This window comes from Engystomops pustulosus, chromosome 3 (assembly GCF_040894005.1).
Source record: "Engystomops pustulosus chromosome 3, aEngPut4.maternal, whole genome shotgun sequence".
Taxonomy (NCBI): domain Eukaryota; kingdom Metazoa; phylum Chordata; class Amphibia; order Anura; family Leptodactylidae; genus Engystomops; species Engystomops pustulosus.
In genome coordinates, this window is record NC_092413.1 from 66,044,344 (window position 1) to 66,062,120 (window position 17,777).

The window sequence follows — 17,777 nt, forward strand, 5'->3', positions numbered from 1 at the left end:
TAACCTGCATGTAAAAATAAAAATGTTTGTGACTCACCCCAAATTCATTTTGTATTTCAGAGAGTGGAATTAAACTCCTAAACATCTGTGAAACTCGCTTAATGCCCAAATGAGCTCCCATCTCACCCATTTTCCAAAATTCTTTTATGTGAATATTAAACCACAAAGGTGTATTCTCTATGGATAATCACTGAAAATGGGGTAAAGAGAGTATCAAGAACTGTAAAATGTAGCTTTTATTAGATATGCATTAAAATGAATAAAAGAATGTATTGAGGTATATCGTCCTCCACCACTAAAATAAGTGTCTAAAGTAATCCACATGAGCAGATAGCCTCCAATTGATCCCAGGTCTGGCCGAGGACACGGCTGTTGTACTGGTGTTGATCTTTAGTCTTTTGTCTGTTATCATACCATCTGTGAGAGGGGTGACTTTTTTACATATGCCCTATATCTGCTAGATGCTGGGCCTATGGTATCATATAGTAGCCTATACCCCCGCTGTTTTTTGTCGTGGTCTCAGTCTAGGTCAGCCTAGATATATGCTTGAACTGGGGTCAGACATCTGAATTACTTTAGACACTTATTTTAGTGGTGGAGGACGATATACCTCAATACATTCTTTTATTCATTTTAATGCATATCTAATAAAGCTACATTTAACAGTTCTTGATACTCTCTTTCCCCCATTTTCAGTGATTATTTAAATAATAAGAGAGGTCATAGATCCATTCCCAGGGTGTTGGAAGTCTTTGATATTTTTGGCCAGGCTTCTGGACTATATTTTAACTGGAAGAAATCTGCATGTATTCCCTTTGATCCTTTGGGAGATAATAAACCCCACAATTTAGAACTTATCACAGGGGGCCAGAAAATAAAGTACTTAGGTATATATATCAACTACAATATCCAATTTTATCAAGTTGAATATCATCCCTTTAATTGTGACATTAAGAGAAAAGATAAAAACCTGGAAAAAACTCTCCCTTAACATATTAGGCAGAATAGCCCTTCTCAAAATGTTCCTTCTTCCTAAATTAATATATGTATTAAGTGCATCACCTATATATATATCCCTAATAAAATTTTTAAGTTAGTAGAGAGTCTATTTAAAGATCTAGTATGGCGAGGGAAACATCCAAGAATTAAGATGAGCGCCTTGAAATGACCATCTCAGAAAGGAGGATTTGATGTCCCGGACATCCATTTATATTATTTTGCAGCCCAACTTAAATACCTCCTGAAATGGGGAAAATTGTCTCTTTGTTCTTACTTTAGAGATAGTTGGGGGGCTATATATAGACAATATAATATTTTAGAGATAATAGAATGTGGACTATTTTGGAAGGGCCCTAGCATAGTGAAATGTTCAATAATGCAAATGTTACATAAGATATGGCTGGACATTAAAACATTTTGTGGAATATAGAAGGGTTTTGTAGGTCTACTCCACTTTGGGGGAATCTATATCTTGGGTTACCAGTGGAGTTTGATTATAGATTCTGGGTATTGAAAGGACTGATTAGATATGAACAGATAACCAAGAATGGTACCATCAAAACTTTTGATGAAATGAAAATGGATTTTGGTTTGAAAGAAACTGATAAGTTTAGATATATGCAAATTAGACATGCTGTATTGAAACAAGTAAAGCAGAAATGTATAGTGACCCCACATCAATCTTCACAGAGCAACTCAAAAAAATTGTACAAGAAGGCATAGACATAGGTATCATTCCAGACAGACATTTTAATTATCTATGCCCTACTAACCCCATTGTTCCCATATTTCATGGGTTACCAAAAATCCACAAAGAAATCTTTCCACCCCCTCTTAGACCAATTATTTCCGGAATTGGGTCTGTTAATGAGAGACTCTGTGAATGGGTAGATGATTTATTGCAACCTTTAGTCATAACACTCCCGGGCTATTTGAAAGACAGCAAGGAGGTACTCAGAATATTTGAAACATTTGTGTGGAAAAATAATTATGTTTGGGTATCATGCGATGTTACTGCTTTGTACAGTTCAATACCACATGATTTGGCCATCATTGCGCTGGCACATTATCTGTACAAACACAGTCTGTATTCTGTCGAACTGTGCAAATTTATTATTGATGCTACCAAATTTCTGCTTTCCCATGATTATTTTGCATTTGATGTAACCTTTTTTCTTCAAACGAGGGGGTCGCCAATGGGGGGACGTTTTTCGCCCTCATTGGCGAACCTCTTCATGTCATGGTGGGAGGAAGAATTCATTTATTCTGATCGGAATGTTTTTGGTGACAGCATTGTCTGGTACGGGCGGTACATCAACGACATACTGCTTGTGTGGTCGGGGGATGTGCCATCCGTGCCAGATTTTGTTGCTTACATCAATAACAACAATGTCAATTTAAATTTCACGCATATTGTAGACAAAACCAGAATAGCCTTCCTGGACCTTCTATTGGAAGGCTGTCCTTCACAAGGTAAAATAGTATCCACCTTATACAGAAAAGCAACAGCAGGAAATACTATCCTTAACGCATCCAGTAATCATCCTGCCCATACAGTTAAAGCCATCCCTGTAGGGGAATTAACCAGATTAAAGAGAACTTGTTCAGACCAGAAGGACTTTTTGTATCAAGCGAATGCATTAAGTGCTAGATTATCCACCAGGAATTATCCAAGATGGATGATACAAAGAGGCTTCGAAATAGGGAACCGTAAGAACCGCTCCGCCATGTTGACTTCCGATAGACAAAATAAAATAAACAAAAATAGATTTAACAATTCCAATAACTCCGTGGTAACCTTTTCAACCCAATATAGCACCGATTTTGATCAGGTAGTTAATACCCTTAAAAAAAATCTCCCAATACTTTATCAAGATGATAAACTCAATGCTATCCTCAAAAGTGGGTGCAGATTTGTGTCCAGGAGGGGACAAACACTAGGTTCCATACTCTCTCCGAGTCTGTTCACTGGTGATAATTCGGGTGGTAGGACATGGTTGGATACCAAGGGATTTTTTCGCTGTGGTACATCTCGCTGTAATGTCTGTATTTATTCTATACGTGCAGATCATTTTTGCACAACGGATGGTACACATAGATACCCAATAAAGTCATTCATCAATTGTGACACAACCTGGGTTGTATACATGATAGAATGTACGGCATGCAGAGTCTACTATGTGGGTTCCACCACTCGCAAATTGAAAATCAGAATAGCGGAGCATTTGAGAGATAGCACCAAAAATTTATCGTGTAACATGTCAGGCGCATCCAGTGAACATCATGGTGACACATCTACTTTTCGTTTCCATGGGATAGAAAAAATCCTTCCCCTTAGAAGAGGAGGTAATAGAAGGAGGATCTTATTACAAAAAGAAGTCTTCTGGATCTTTAGGTTAGGCACACGATTTCCCACTGGTCTAAATTTTAGAACGGACCTTTCATACTTTTACTAATTGGCCCACTCCCAAGCCACCTAAATATTCTCATGGATTCATATCCAATAGTATGGCAGCGGCTGACGACGGCAACTCGCCCGCCCCTTTTTGTCTTACCTGACACTTTGGGGGGGGTGATACGTTGCCCCCGGTTGCTGTTATCTTTCCGTCTGAGTTCCTTTTTTTCCGTTATCTTAGTATGCCAATCAACGAGGAATTTTGTTTCCGCAATTTGTTTCCGCAATTCGTTCCACATTTGAAGTATCTTTTTTTACTATTGTATTAACATGTTTGAACCTTTTTTTGTATACCTACTTGAAATTTTGTATTCCTATATGAATATTGCATGATATGTATCATTACATTTGGAGAAGTTATTGTATTCTGTTTCTCCTCTCGGTGTCACTTGCTGCACACGCCCTTTTGATGACGTGGTGCATCACATGACACACACACCCTCATTCTGTGATTGATGGATGTTTCCTTTAAATTTGTAATGTGATTTATTGCCTATATGCCATGACTAAGGGCACAAGCTGCGCGAAACGCGTATGCTTTTAATCAATTTGGAATAAAGAGATTGATTTTATGGAAGTGCTGCGAGCCATTCTCATTACTCCTCAAAGCAGAAATGTATACCTCAGGATAGTCCAAATATTTCCAACATAATTATTTGTTCCACTACTAATACGAAAAAAAGAAAAATGTCTGAATTTTATATTCCTATGTTGGAACAGAAAATTAACTCCAGTGGAATTTAAGATAAATGGACCCGAGAAATTAACACGTTAAGTTCTATTCAATGGGCACAAGTACAAAGGGATATTAAATAAAAAAATAAATAAAAGTATTATATGAGAAATAGAGAAGGAAAGTAGGAGAAAGACTTTTGTATACAGTGCTTAAGATTGCGGCCAGTGTAGTGTAGAATTATTTGTAATTGTAATTGTAAAATTGTCTAGAAAAGAAACAATGTGATATGTGTATTGATAGGAATACTTTTCCTCTTTCTAATCTTTTGTTAAATTTTGTATGTGATAAATAAAAAAAATTATAATAAGAGAGTTGAATAACCCATATCTTTACCCAGTGAATTTTTGTACGATAGTTGTCACAGTTGTGCCCCTGCACGGAAAATTGGAGCTCGGAGTGTCTTTTCTAGGGGTGAACTCCCTCCATCTACTCGCTCACTTTCTTTTAAAACACCCTTCAACTCCCTTACCAGGACCTCTAAAGAATATATTAGGTCCTGGTGGGAGATTCAGAGCTTAGAAAACTATTTGAAAAACAAAATCGTACCCAGGGGTCTCAGAATTCCGACCAGCCCATCCCTTCGCCTCAAGACACCCAACATAAAAGGTGAAGGGAGGTGGTACCCGCGGTGGTTTTTTAGCCAACAACCCTCCGATTTCCGGGTATCTACTAAGAGGGGAAACCAGGCCAGCCAAGAAAGAAGTGAGGCCGTATAGAGATAGTGACAACTGCATCATTAATTTGTCCCCACACCAATTGTATGATGAAGAGACGAATCTCTTAAGAAAAGGCCTTTATTTTGTTCCATCGGTACGTTTTGACTCATTTGGGTGGTCAAAGACTTGCACCTTTTTGCCAGAAAACTGAAATGGAAAAAGTTTTTCAAATTAAATGATCGAAAGAGATGCACTGAACTTGGGATTGATGTCTCTGATTTGGGGGATTTCGACACCATGGTAGATCTCTTACAAGAATCAGAGAGGGAACCATTTACATCCTTAAAAGAAAAAAGTCTGGCTTCTCCAGCAGTGGAATCCACACATGTTGATGTCTTTGTTGACCTTGTCACTGAAGAACTAAAACATCTTGAGGAAGGGGCTTTAAACCCTCTTAACAACCTTAGTCCTGAAGAACGGCTAGCATTGGTTGGCCTGGAACGTATTTACAATTTAGTTATAAAACCCTCAGATAAGGGAGGGAACATAGTTCTCCTCAATCGGGTGGACTATGTCAAAATGTGTGAGAGATTGCTATCAGACACAAATGGCTATCGCCCCTTATCGATCAACCCAATGGAAAAATGTTCTAGGGAACTTAGAGGGATCCTGGACAGGGCTCTATCTGATCATTTGATCAGTGACCAGGAACACAAGTTTTTGTTCCCTAAGTTTCCCGTTACAGCGACCTTTTATGGACTCCCAAAGGTCATCTCGGGGATTAATAGCCTTACCCAGAATATCAGTGTGTATGTGGACCAGATTCTTAGACCATTCGTGATGAGTCTTCCCTCATATGTACGTGACCCCATGGACGTCTTGAAACAACTTGAAGGGATTACCCTGGATGATAAGACCTATCTTGCTAGTTTGGATGTGGAGGCTCTCTACGCCTCCATCCCACACACTAAGGGATGTGAGGCGGCGGAAAGCTTCCTGAGCACGAGAGGTACCCAATTCCATAGCCACAATTGGTTCATGGTGGATCTTCTTAGATTCATCCTGGAAAAAAATGTCTTCCTGTTCGGGAACAAGCTCTTCCACCAGCTGAAGGGTATCGCTATGGGGAGCCCAATGGCCCCCAGCTACGCAAATCTATACCTCGGCTGGTGGGAGGACCGAATAGTTTTTTCAGAGGAATATGCCAGATGGACCTGTCATATGTCCATCTGGCTTTGTTATATAGATGACATTTTGATTCTTTGGTCATCCACTCCTTCTGATTTTCTTGACTTTGTCCAGGCTCTAAACGTGAACAATCTAGGCTTGAAGTTCACCAGCGAGATCCATGAAAGCTCCATCGCATTTCTGGATTTGCGCATCTCTAAAACTACGGATGGGCAACTTCAAACAAGAGTACACAGAAAAGAAACGGCGACCAATAGCCTATTGTCTTGGAAAAGCTGTCATCCTATCCCTCTAAAAAGAGGAATACTGAAAGGACAGTTCCTTAGAAGCCCCCTTAATTGTAGCCACACGGAGGACTTCTTGTCACAAGCCAAGGATCTGAGTGACAGGTTTGCGCAACGAGGATTCCCAAAAAGGACAGTCAAAAAGGCCTTTCAACATGCGCTTTCCTCAAGAGAAGATCTCTTGAGCCCTAAAGCTAGGGAGACTGATAACACTATATGATTGATTGGAACCTTTGATGCGAACGCGGATGGAATCAAACAGATCCTTAACAAATACTGGCGGATCCTGAGACAAGACCAGGATTTGACTGAATTTTTATCACCCTATCTCTCAGTCACTTATCGGAGGGGAAAAAAACCTTACAGACAGGCTCGTTCATAGTCATCTCGAACCTGCGCGCCCCCCCCCAACTTGGCTTTCCACTGGTCTGGGTACCTTTAGGTGTGGCAACTGTAACGTATGCACACTGGTTCTATTTCTAAAAAGAAACCAACAACAAAAAGAGCCCAATGATGTTGGAGTAAGTAATAGCAACCCGTTCTATAGGTGATAGTTATAAAAAACTTGCAAATGATAGCTTCTCATTGAAGCCATTGGGTTCCACCATATTTACGGTGTAGACCCTAAATTCGGTGGAACCCAATGGCCTCAATGAGAAGCTGTCATTTACCAGTTTTTTATAACTATCACCTATGGAACGGGTTGCTATTACTTACTCCAACATCAGTGGGCAATAGCCTTGAGATGGCACCTTCAGGCACATGTCTTTATCCTTGTTTAATTATACGCTTGTCTTTGTGCCTTCATGGTATTGTATTTTTCCCCAGTTTGAAAAGCACTGACTAACATGTATGTACTCCTTAGCCCAATCCAGTACTCTATTCTTACTCCCATTTTTGTATTTTTACTTACCTCTATGCTTCTTAGATTTCCATACCGGGTTTTGATGGATTCATGCAATTTCACAGGTCCGACCGAGGATGCTAGGTGATGAGCATCCTTTCTTTTTCCCTCCTCAATATCTGTTCTTGATCTCCCCAGCTTGTTGTCAGCACCCCACAGCGAACCTATTGCCATGCACAGGGGCGCGGTCTGGGTGTTTCCTTGGTGTGCTCGGACCTTGCGATCATGTGACCCGGAGAAGGGGTGCGTGTCTCGCCGCGCGATCATGTGACTGGAGCGCGCTGCAGCTGTTATCAATGCGGGACACGCTATGTGAATGTGTGTAATCGTCCAATATGTGTTTATCATTTAACTTAACACTACATTTGATCCCTAATGAATGTTAGTTAGTCAGGAAACGCGCTGGGTCTTAATATCTTAGGAGTTCTGGCTCAGGATAGAGTTTATCTAACAGCTTTAGCTGTCTAGTAGTTGTGAGCATCTATCTTAGACTCCATCTAGGCCAGCGGTGGCGAACCTATGGCACGCATGCCAGAGAGGGCACGCAGAGCCCTTACTGCTGGCACGCGCCCCATCCCCACAACCACTGCCAGGTGCGGACCGGCAATGTGTCAGTGGCGACTGAACACTGGTCGCTAAAGCAGCTGTTCTTTCTGTCCCTAAGGTACCTGCTCTCTACCAAATTTACTGCAGGCTCCGGAGCGCTGCTGTCTTCTCACAGATTAACGCACGTTAGAAGAATTTATGCAGGCAGCAGCACGGAGCCCGTCACAGGTCAGAGGTTGTGTGGGAGGAATCACTGACGCTGGATACTCACCCAGCGTCTGCTTTATGGTTTCTTTCCACGCGCTGTCAGAACGATCTACAGATGATTTGAACTGCAGGACAGAGTGAGCTGTGAGAAGGTGAGCGGGTGAGCTTTCAGATCTGCTCAATCTCCTGTGTCCTGTTTGGCCATCTGTGTCACTCGACCCTACAATCTGCCCTGATCTCAGTCATTCAGTGTATAAATGACTGCTGTAAACCAAGCTAAGACAGTCCTGTGTAAAACTATACCATATCATACTTGATTACACAGGACTACCTCCTTATGAGTAGGAAAAAACACCAGTCCTATGTAAGAACATAAGATTGCTGCCTCTTCCTACCATAAATGTCAGACAGTCCTGTTTAAGTAGCACTGTAAAATTTTACACAGCACTGTGATTCAGGGAACTACAACAGTCCTTAGTAAGTGTGTGGTCACAAATACCACCAGGCTTTGGTCCGATTGCATATGTGTTTCTATGGAAATGCAAGTGATCGGTAACCAGAACATACATTGTTTTAATGGACGACACCATGTTCTGGTTACTGATTGCATGCGTTTCCATAGAAATGCATCTGGATCAGGCTTAAGTCTGTCCCCATACTGTAGTGCTGCGTTTGTATATGTAGCGCTAGCACTCTAAGGCTACGTGCACATGAACATGTGCATGTAGCAGTCTGCATTAATAGGACTGCTGCCTCTTCCACAATGTATGAAACAAGTATAGGAGTTTTGAAATGCAAATAAAACACAATGGGAGGGAAGCGACCTCTCATCGGGAATGTATCATTTTATTGATTCTAAACAAAGTGCCATACTGGCACTTTGCGATAAGTAATTAGGTTTTGGGTTGCAGTTTGGGCACTCTGTCTCTAAAAGGTTCGCCATCACTGATCTAGGCTAATGAGCAGTCCCCTATCCATCATCCACATGAGCAGATAGCCTCCAATTTATCTTAGGTTGATGCCAGGTCTGGCCGGGGACACGGCTGTTGTACTGGTGTCGATCTTTAGTTTTTTGTCTGTTATCATACCATCTGTGAGAGGGGTGACTTTTTTTTATATATGCCCTATATCTGCTAGACGCTGGGCCTATGGAATCATATAGTAGCCTACACCCCTGCTGTTTTTTGTTGTGGTCTCAGTCTAGGTCAGCCTAGATATGTGCTTGAGCTGGGGTCAGACATCTGAATTACTTTAAACACTTATTTTAGTGGTGGAGGATGATATACCTCAATACATTCTTTTATTCATTTTAATGCATATCTAATAAAAGCTACATTTTACAGTTCTTGATACTCTTTCTCCATTTTCAGTGATTATTTAAATAATAAGAGAGGTGAATAACCCATATCTTTACCCAGTGAGTATTCTCTATGGAACCTGCTATTTAGCCATTTTTCCTAATCAATTTCCAGGTCTCATTAAGCATATGACAAACTGGTATTGTTCTCAGATGACTTTGCCCTAACTGTCCCGATTCTAATATTTCTATCCAATGCTCCAGTCCCCTGACCTTACCCGTTATTTTCCTTATTACTTCCGTTTCTTTCCATCTATATAAAAAAAGTATCCGAGCAGGCAAATATAATCTGAAGTTAGGAAGTACCAAACCACCCTCGCAATATTTCTTATATAAGAATTCCAATTTTATCCTTACATGTTTCCTCCCCCAGATTAATTCATTAATTAGTCTCTCGATTAAACGGAAATATTTGTCCTCGATCAACACAGATTTTAGCAACACAATCAATGAATTAACGTTCACAAGCAGGAAAAGTTAGTGTTTGTTAGTAGAATCACCAGCCTCGGCAAATGGCCTATAATATTGTCAAATGAAATGGTGGCTGTTATTGCACAGTAACTAGTATGGCGTCCAAAAACCAGGTAGAGTGATATTTGTCATCAATCAGGTGTTTAGCCAGTAATATTGTTCATAATGATGCTCATAACAATGATAGGTTTAGCATCACAAAAGAAGGGAGAAAAAAATAGAACAAGAAAACAGTGTTGTTTGTTAGTGTTTAGAAAACAGTGTTTGTTTGTTAGCCCTCGTCCTGGGCGTTAAACCTGTAATGATGATTTTAGCAGCACAGACAGTAATTTCACTTCCAAAGGTCAAAAATAATGCGGGTTAGTATAGACATCGATCAGGCGTTTAACCTATAGTATTGTTAGCAGCAATGATGGGTTTAGCAGCAGAGAAAAAAGTATAAAAAACCGATAGGCAAAAGTAGTGCTTGTTAGTGTAGACGTCAGGCGCGGCCTTTAGCCTGTGATATTGTTAGCAGCATAGATATTGTTAGCAAAAGAAGTTTTTTTTTTTTTTAGCAGCATAAACACTGGTGTAGCATCCAAAAGCCGGAAAAAGTTAATGCTTGTTAAAGACTTCATCCACCTCCAAGCTTTGTCTATAATGTTAGCAGTATGGTTATACCAACCCCGTTAATAGTGTTACGTTCGAAAACCAAGTAAGGCAGTATTTGTTAGTATGAGCGACAGTCACAGCCTTTAGCCTTTGGTGTTATAAGCAGTAGTAATGGATTTAGCAGCACAATCAATCAGTACTATACTGGCATAGGAAAATAGTGCTTATTGCTATAGTCTTGAGCCTCCATAAGCCTCCAATGTTTTTTTTTTCACCACACAGATGCACTTGACAAGACCTCGCTGCACCACAGCAAAAAAATAAAATCAGCAGCTAGGAGACTCTCAACCCGGAACTCGACCTCGTTCCTCCGCGTCCCAAATCCAGAAAGAAGAAAAAGATGACGAGTCCCGCTCCACACACACTGCCCTGCCATCACAGCCGCGTCCACAATGTCCTGGAAGGTAATAGAGCTGATATGCTCCTGGCCGTGCTAGCTGCTGCGTCCTCCGCTCACCACAGCGAACACCGCTTGGCATCCATGCCGATTCTCTCTGTTGCTCCTGGCGCATCACACGCCAGCTGGGTCACGATGGGCCAGAGCTGCAAGCCCAGGGAGCCTTGCGGGAGGAGGAGGAGCCGGAGATGTGGCGTATCACGTCAAGCCGCACGCACCCATGCCGGCCCTGGTGTCCAGTATGTCCTCTTCAATTTAATAAATTCATAAACAAACAACATGTCAAAAATTTCTATAAACATGCAGCACTTACCTTTGCAAATAACACAAGCTTAGTCACCACTATGGTCACCCTCCTACCAGAGATTATAATAGATTTCTAGACATTTCACTATAATATTTATCCTTTGCAGTGAAGGGTAGTAATAGTGTTTCTTCTCAATGTATAATAATACTGCCTACTAGACTTTCTAATGCAGTATAACATATTTACTCCTAATTGAAAAATTGGATTTATTTTCCAGATGCTATGCTAGTAGGACACACTAAATTGTTGAAACAGTGTCAGTTCATTTGTAGCTATGGTAACATGTTTTTTTTTTTCTATTTAGTCTTGATACTTGTTTTTATTTAAAGCATGACATATTGCAGATGATGTTTTGAAAATTGGCCATAATTTCACAAATAAGGGATCTGTGTGGACCAAAGAAGTTGAAAAGGGGTTACACACAATGTAGAGAGGAAGAAACTGTTTATTCTTTTCCATTATGCCTCTATTCAAATACTTGTCCAAAACAATTCACAGAGATTAATGCATTTTTATTTGCATTTCTAAATATAGTCTGTAGAGGCCATCCACCTTTTGATCCTATTAGTTACTTTCCTCTTTCAGTTTCTATGGAGATGTTGTTTCCAAGTGGTTTCTTGGATATGTACAGTACAATTGATCAAGATATGTGCTATTCCAAAACTTGTTAACTCAAAAATGGCTTTAAAATGGGGGTAGTATGGGATAGAGCTTATAAAGCTTTAATTTGATTTTATTTCTGAACTCACTTGTGATTAATCACTGTCGTGCTCTGTACCCCAAGTGTCTAGGTGGAACTCAAGAGGGAGTTAAACAACTTCCTACAGTTCAACAAACAAGACTGAGAACAGATGTAGAATTAGGATGAAACTGAGGAATAACACGAGAGTGTTACATACAAGAAATGAGCATATAAGAATCATCAAACCCATACAAATTCAGGGGGGATATTGTCATACGTTAACGGTAAACCAGTAGCCTTGAAGTTGTCTTCTATTGCCCTACACCCTGTCCATGACATTGCATTTTTTAACCCAGAGTGTAAAAGGCAGAAAATGTGTAATGTGCACAGTGTGCCACCATGTGTAATGTGCACATGGCCAAAGTCTCAGCATGTATGACTAGCCACCTGCAAAGTAAACATGAGCTGCAGTGAATGGGACTCCAAAAAGCTCACACGCAACTGAGGCTTCCTCTGCTGCTGTGGTTGGCTCATTCTCAACCACTGCCTCCCGATTGAAAAGACCACCTGTTGTCCTGAAAATAGAGGATGTAATTCCACCACCATTACAACAACCAGTAGCACCACCATCATCATCATCACCAAGACTGTCCACACCATCCATTAAAGAGAACCTGAGATCATTTTAACAAGATGACAGGTTCCAATAGGTTATGGCATATTGATTTCAAATATGCCTTTGTGGTGCATCTGAATAATTTGAATGTTTTTTAATTCATTCTTTAACATTACCTGGCTCCCTGCCAGCAGTGTGTGGTCTCAGAGGGGAGGGAGGGGGACAGTTCATATGGCATAAGTTGTCTTCTTCTCAATTCCTTTACATCTTGAAACCAGCAAATGCTGATTTTTTGACTTTTAGGACTAGGCACTCTCTTAGTTGCTGGCACAGTCAGGTCACATGGGATCTCTGCCTCATTCAGTTTAATGAAAGTGATGGCTGTGGAGACCCAGATCCTCTTGTTGATACTCCGGGTGCTGAACAAACATTGCAGGGCAGGAAAGCACCTCGAAAGCATAGAGGGCAAGCTCTGGCCACGTGTACATTTTTTCCACGCAGAATAAACTGGAATCTGTACTGTCAGATAAAAGACTATAGTCTTTTATCTGACAGTACAGATTCCAGTTTATTCTGCGTGGAAAAAATCCATTGCACATTTTAGGGTACAGACTTGCAAGAGAGGTGTTAAAAGTGTTGGTCACAATTTCCTTTTTCACATAATCTTTATTCATCCTTTGGTACCAGGAGATATCTGCTTCCTGGTACTACGTGCCTTATTCATTGGTTGTGGAAGCTGAGGAGAATTGAACATGGTGTTCCACATTGCCGCATGTTACTTCTCCATACTGGGGGTGCTGGTACCCCATATGTGTTGCTGACTTTATCTTCCTGCTACCACCTATCTCTCAATCAAACCAAATGAGAATTTTTGCTATAGAATTACTAGGTTCAAAAAACAAATACCATGGAACATATAGAAAGCACTCAAACCAAAAGAAGAAGAGGTTCCACAAAAGATTAGTCAAATATTAATAAATTTTATTGTAGAAAAGATCTAATAAAAAAAATTAGCAAATATGTACATACTGATGGACAACTGTGCACAGGAAAAGTATGCCCCCAGATGAAGGCTTGACAGCTGAAACGTGCGTCGGGGTCAGCGTGGGTCTCATTCTCATTATGGGTGAGGATATTTGGACTTCCCTGTCTACTTTATGATCACCAACAGTTTATTTAGTTCTCATACACTTGTATATATTTTTTCCTGTGTCTATGTTGTGTACGAATCCCACACTTGTTTTTTTGTACATACCTCTCACCCGTGCCTGAATGATATTTAATGCCAGCAATTTCATCATGCAGCTTGGATGTTGCCATTGTGCAAAATGCTGTATATAGTTTTAGCCCACGCTGTCTAATCCAGGGCATACTTTTCCTGTGCATATTTGCAAAATGTTTTTATTAGATTTTTTTCTACACCTATCTCTCAATGTTGGATGGTAACTCTGCCAACAGTGGAACACCAAAGTGCGCCTCTCATTTTTGCATCCTACTTTTCTGGTGGAATGAAAGATGCTACGCTATGCTTGTAGCAGGGTAGCCACCCAGAATTTGGCAATGATAACTATAAGGGAAACTTGGGTATCATTGCACAGACACTGCAGCATGTATTGACTTATGTGGGCAGGGCTGCCCAGAGGCAAGGACAAGATTTTTTGATAGGTGGTGTTTCCTCCTCCATTTCCCCACAGCAACATTTTCATGATGCCCATTAGCTGCTCCTGCTATCACCCTGCTTGCATCCTTTTTCTCTTCATCCAAAATTGTCCCCTGAGTAGACAGTACAGTAGCTGGCCATTTGTCCTGCAAACCACCCTGAGAGCCATGTTTGGACTGGCGTTCTACCACTGAGCCCTCACTGCATGCGAAGCTATACAGTGTATAGGTGGCCAAAGAGCCTCCACCCCAGATGGCTTGAGTAGCGGTCTAATCATCACAGCTAGTTAAATGTTGTTGGGTCAGAACTAAGCTGCAATTAGTCCCAGTACAGTCAGCAACATTAGTTCACTACTGAACACAGAAAAAGACACTGGTGGGGTGCCCAGAGGGGGACTTGGTGTCATAGTACAGGGGCTTGCTGGAGCTTGTAGTACATATGTCACAGGTGGCGTTGTGGTTTGCTAGCCCTCTCCCCTCACAATGAGCCCATACCCATACCAACCTGTTGGAGTGATGCAAGCCTGTAATGATCAACCCAGACACCGGCTATAACTGGAATAAACTTGAATCTTTACTGTCAGATAAAAGACTATAATCCATTGCACATTTCAGGGTACAGACTTGCAAGAGAGGTGTTAAGAGTGTTGGTCACAATTCCCTTTTTCACATAATCTTCACCAGCTTTAATACTGTCTATGGAGACCTAACTTGTTGGGGTTTTTGTAGCAGGTTGCTACTAGTAAACGGGTACAGTCCAATCCTATATTACACTGCCATGGATGGGCCTACACAGTTTGACTCACTGTGGGAAATAATTTTAGGACATTTGTACTCACGGAGGTTACTGGCACGGTTTCCTATTGCAGGGTGTACAGTGATAGATGTAGGTTTCCTTAGGCGTAGGGCACTCTCACTGGCTGAACCATTACAGGCGCTTAGTGGAGCAGAAGAGCCTTTTACAGCGCTCTCTCTTCTGGCTATAAGAGGTTATAGATGAGGAAGCCCTACTGGCATGGACTATAGGCAGCTTGGTGAATTCTGAGGTAAATCTCTCACGGTGCCATGATCACTGTGGAGCTCCAATGCTGGCCATGGATGTTGGTGTTTAATACAGATCTCTATCTAGATCAGGGTATTGGAAGCTGGGGCCTAGGCTGAATGTGAAGAACAGTCAATTATAGCTGTTTACTCAAAATCCTGACTGAAAAAATCTCCTCAGCATCTACTCACAACAGGTTCCTCCTTCACAGGTATATCTTGGGAGACTCCTCCCTCAGAAGATTCTAGAGCAGTGGTGGCGAACCTATGGCACGGGTGCCAGAGGTGGCACTCAGAGTCCTTTCTGTGGGCATCCAGGCCTTCACACCAACACATAGTTTGCCAGATACGAGTTTCTCCTGTGGTCTAAGACAGCCGACGACGTGCCTTGTTCAGCGCTATTTTAAAGCAACATCCTTGGCTGCCAGGACTACAGGAGGAGCGAGAAGCGATAGAGATGGATTGTCATTTGAGCTCCTGCTCTGGGCCCGTGATTCCTCCTTTTCAGTATGGGGCGCCGTTTGTTCACACTGTATTCTGTGCAACAAAATGTGTTCAGTGCCACAAAATTAATTTAGTGATCACAGAACTCATACTATGGACACAGAATTCAATGTTGTCATCACAAAATCTATTTTGTCCTTACAAAAGTAATATTTATTGACCCAAGTTGCCTTTTGTCATTACAAAAATCATTTTTGTGTACACAAAATCAATTAGACTTTCACGGAATGCACAAAAATAATTTTGTGATGCAGTTTATTTTTGTGTGGACAGAATTTATTTTGTGTCACAAAATATAATTATTTGACTACAAAATGTCATTTTGTGTCACAAAATCCGATTTTGTGTCACAAATAATATTATTTTATCATACAAAATTAATTTTGTCAGACGAGATTTACAAAATGCTTTGTGTCACACAGAATTAATTTTGTCTCACAAGGTGTATTCTGTCACACAAAATTCACAAAATGCATTCTGTCTGATGGGACCATGGGTGAGGAGGAGGAGGCGGCGGTCGGAAAGGGCTTTTGAGCAGTCATCAGGCGCAACCACGAATCAGTTGCTTTAGTGTAGACCTTGGGCGACCTCGGGTTTCTGAGCAAGGCGCCTCCTAAACTCCTCGTCATAACGCCACTAGAGATGAGCGAGTATACTCGTCCGAGCTTGATGCTCGTTCGAGTATTAAGGTACTCGAAACGGCTCGTTGCTCGGACGAGTATTTCCCCTGCTCGAGATCGAGCATTTAATTAAAAAAACACAGTGAAGAACAATGAAGAATAGAATAAAAACAGTGAACACTGTGAACACAGGATCATTTAAGTGAAAAACACAGTAAAGAACACAGTGAAGAATAGATTACAGATGTTCGGCACATCTGCTTACTTGTCGGAAGATACGCGCGGAACGGTGCGAACAAAATAGTATGTGAAGAACAATATATATGTGTGAAGAACACATTGAAGAACACGGTGAGCAGGACAGAGACACCGGGGAGCGGCACGGAGACACCGGGGAGCGGCACGGAGACATCGGGCAGCGGCACGGAGACATCGGGCAGCGGCACGGAGACATCGGGCAGCGGCACGGAGACATCGGGCAGCGGCACGGAGACATAGGGGCACGGAGACATAGGGGCACGGAGACATAGGGGCACGGAGACATAGGGGCACGGAGACATAGGGGCACGGAGACATCGGGGCACGGAGACATCGGGGCACGGAGACATCGGGGCACGGAGACATCGGGGCACGGAGACATCGGGGCACGGAGACATCGGGGCACGGAGACATCGGGGCACGGAGACATCGGGGCACGGAGACATAGGGGCACGGTGACATAGGGGCACGGTGACATCGGGGCACGGTGACATCGGGGCACGGAGACATCGGGCAGCGGCACGGAGCCATCGGGGAGACTTCAGTGGAAGAAGAGCAGCGGATCCCGGGACAGCGTATCTCCCGACAAGTAAGCAGATGTGCCGAACATCTGCAATCTATTCTTCACTGTGTTTTTCACTTAAATGATCCTGTGTTCACTGTGTTCACTGTTTTTTTTCTATTCTTCACTGTTCTTCACATCTGCTAACTTGTCGGGAGATAATATACACGCGGAACAGTGAAGAATAGATTGCAGATGTTTGCATACATCTGCTAACTTATCAGAAGACATTCTTTTTCAATTAATTAACACATTTTATTCCCGAACCATGGTCCCTTTGAAAAATGCTCGAGTCTCCCATTGACTTCAATGGGGCTCGTTATTCGAGACGAGCACTCGAGCATCAGGAAAAGTTTGTCTCGAATAACGAGCACTCGAGCATTTTAGTGCTCGCTCATCTCTAAACGCCACCATGCAGCATCCCAGCGGGTGCGAAAGGCGTTGAAAATGGTGTCTAAATAAACAAACAGTTGAGGCGCTTTTTCTGGCAATTTTTGAGTTAAACACAGTCCAACACTGAAAGGTGAAAGGTCTTGGCGATTTTTGGCTTCCATTTCACACCGTGTTCGAAACGGCGTTCCTTGTCGACCGTCACCATGTCCACGGAAACCAGGAACCAAATATCGACATAATCGTTAAGTAAAATATGGTCCCTGGTATCCTCAGAAAGGTGA